This window comes from Nanorana parkeri, unplaced genomic scaffold (assembly GCF_000935625.1).
Source record: "Nanorana parkeri isolate BGI_ZX_2015 unplaced genomic scaffold, ASM93562v1 scaffold570, whole genome shotgun sequence".
Lineage (NCBI taxonomy): Eukaryota > Metazoa > Chordata > Amphibia > Anura > Dicroglossidae > Nanorana > Nanorana parkeri.
In genome coordinates this window covers 722,086-725,392 of record NW_017306838.1, presented here as the reverse complement: position 1 = coordinate 725,392, position 3,307 = coordinate 722,086, and positions in this window count along the sequence as shown.

Genomic DNA, 3,307 nt, shown 5'->3' with positions numbered 1-3,307 from the left:
AGTTGACTAGTTGCTATGGGCAGCAAATTAAATAAATGTTCTCTATAACTAGACAACCAGGACATATAATTGATTCTATATTATCCACAAAGGGTTAACAGCACTCTCTCAACCCTGCAGCAGTGCCTGTACCTGCTCTCAATAGTAGTCTATGTCCGCCCTCTCTGTGCAGCAAGTAGCTTCTTCCTTCTGAGAGCCAAGCCTCGTTCTGAGGCTACTCTAGAGATCACATGACCTTCCTCCAGGAGGCAAGCCTCACTCTGAAACTTTACCCACTGATATCTTACCGTAAAGGTTTACTCAGAGTAAACCTTTTAGGGAGAAAATGCCTCTCTCGCGGACGTCAGGGAGCCGCTATCTAATAGCGGGAGACTCCCTGAACATCAGGGAGACTTGAGATCCCTGAATGTCCCTCTGGATATCAGACACTGATACTTACACTCACTTGTCATTCCTGGAGTTCCAGGCAACGCATGCATTAAACGCACTGCAATGGACTGTCCTGGTGTCAATGTTGCCCTTGGCAAGATTTAGCCAGCCGCAAAGCCTGTGTAATTCATGGATGCCAGTGTGTAGCTAAAAATAAACTTCACCCCATGTGTGTTTTTTTCCCTCTTTTCTTACCTGGTTTCCTGGGTTGTCCTCAAAAAATATACTTCATCTTCTCTTCTGACATTATTGGGAGCTGGTGTAATGAAGTGTACAGCGCTAAATGCCCTTCAGGAAATTAGATAACAGTAGGGATCATATGGTGTCACCTCCGTGTCAAGCAATCGTGAAACAGTGTATATATAATAAATATTTGTGTAAAAACTTATAGTACGTTATAAAATGTGTCAGCAGGTGTCATAAAAGGCGTGTCATACATGAACCTTATTAAATAAATAAACAAAAATCTTCAAAGAACATGTCATATATGTGAAAAAAATATTATTGTGAAAACAATATTAAATAAATAAATAAACATGTGTCATATATGTGAAAAATAAATATATCACAATATAAAACAGTCTGTGTTGTTTTCTTTTGAAAATAAGTAGAAGTATGCACTTATAATATAAAAAATGCACCCAAAGTTCTTAAAGCTCTCCGATCTTCAAAACAAAAAAAGCCCAGAAGAATGAGAATCAAAATCAAAATCAAAAGCAAAAGAAATGTCCAATATTATGAAGTGTCCAACGAAAAAACGATAGAAAAAAAAAAGGGAGGCAGGTCCCCTATAGGGAATGCACTCACCAGATCCCTGATGGTCGAAAGCCTTTATTCTTATCCAATGGAGGCCGAAGATGTATGTCCTCTTCTCCCGTTTGGTGAAAGCCTCAGGCTACAGAACCCGCTTGCTTCTCCGAGGTGAAGGGATTACAATCTTTGTTGTTAGGTCTCCTCTATTGGGTATCCATCCGGACAAAGAACACAAGAAATGCGCTCATAGCGTAGTAAGTTCAACTTTAATGGGTCCAAAATAATAAATACAGACAAACAAGCGCTCTATAAAAATTCCATAAAAATCAATGTGGAAAGCCGGCTAGTCACTCAATCTGAGTGCAAAAAGGACTGGAACAATGACGTAAAGGTAGGCCCGCCCCCGACGCGTTTCGTCACATGGACGTTCTCAAGGGATGACAGGTCTCTTATTTATTATTGGGAGCTGGCTATCTCTTCCGGGCTCTTGCAGCCAGCCCCCTGATAACGTGCATGAGCTCCGCCATTGGGGGGCCGGTGGCAAGAACCTGGAAAGAGACAGCCATCCCACTGATGATGCGCCACAGTATATGTACATGTTGTGAATGTGGCCCGAAGTCACAAGATAATGGGCTACAATCTCAATACAAATGAGTAAACTAAACGTGAGCAAGTAGTCCATCACGGGAGTGGTGGCTACTTTATAACACACACAGTGACCATGGGGAACATAAGTAGCCACCCTCCAGAAGGAAAGACAGTGTCAGCACCAATTCAGAGATGATTTGTAGCCCTACAGCCGAGTGATACACAAACAAGATATGTTTTTGTTAATAGTTAAAGGAGAACTATGAGGTGAGTGATTTTCACTCACCTCATTGTTCTAGCCGACCTCTGACAATGAGACTGTCACAGGTCGGCTCAGTAGATCGGGAGGTGAGCGAACACATACCGGCGTTCGCTCACCTCTCGATCCTGTCACGGCTCTCTGCCGTGACAGGGGAGGGGCTGGATTCCCCTCTCCCCGCTCCGCCAGCGCTGACTGGCGGAACGGACGGGGGAGGGGGCGGGTACAGCTGGCTCTGCCTTTAGATAGGCAGAGCCATCTGTCAGTCACGCAGCTGGGCGGATCCCGGCACAATTGTCGGGATCCGCTTCAGCTGCGGTTTCTCAGTATACCGTGAGCTACAGCTCGCGTTATACTGAGCCTAGGGTGACGGGAGGACGCTAGTTTGTGTCCTCCCGTTACCCTAAGGAGAACTATGGGGAAAAAACTTAACCCCATATTTCTTATTTTTAAGATTTAACTCCTGAGTTTAGTGTCACTTTAAAGTGCAACTGAAGCCAAAACCTTTTTTTTTCTTTCTAGTTTTGGACATAGTAGGCAGGGATTTGAACACTGGTTAGGTTTTTTTAACTGTGTGTCCCCTTAGGCAGACTCACCCTCTTTATTTGTCCGGGTGACTGTTATCCCTGAAAGTGAAAGTAAAAGAAAATCCCAAATTTTAGGTTGTCACCAGGAATGCGAATATAAGGGAAATCATCCACTGTGGACACTAGTTCTGGTGGCCCTGCTGACCAGCAATTTGGGGGGATTTTCTCTCACTTCCTGTTCTGGCTTTAGGACAGGAACTTTCCACAATGGGACATATGGCAAAAAGAAAGCTAACAGGGGCTATAACCCTTCCTTACTCTACCCAAAAGCTAAAAAAAAAGTTTTGATTTTAGTTCTACTCTAATAAATGTATTTACCAAGCCCACACAAGTATGTGACTCTTCTACAGTAGGCGGTAAAAAAAAAAAAAGTATATTGCTGTATTCTGCACAATACACATCATAGGCAGTGACTCATGTCCAAGGCCGCCTATCAGTCTTCGTTTTCATTGAGGGATGTTAGTTGTCTGCCGGTGCCTAGCTACGCTTCTGTCTATGGCTCGTTCTTTGTACACGCTCCCCACCCCTAGATCAGCCGGACCGCGGAAGTAGCGGGGCAGACGTGGCGGCGTCTTGTTCGTGCTGGTGACAGGCCCGGGGTGTGATGAGGATAAACTCTGTCCTGCCCCCCGCAGGCTCGGGCCGCCCCTCGGCTCTATAAGCGGAATGCAGAGGCCGGGAAGGCTCCACG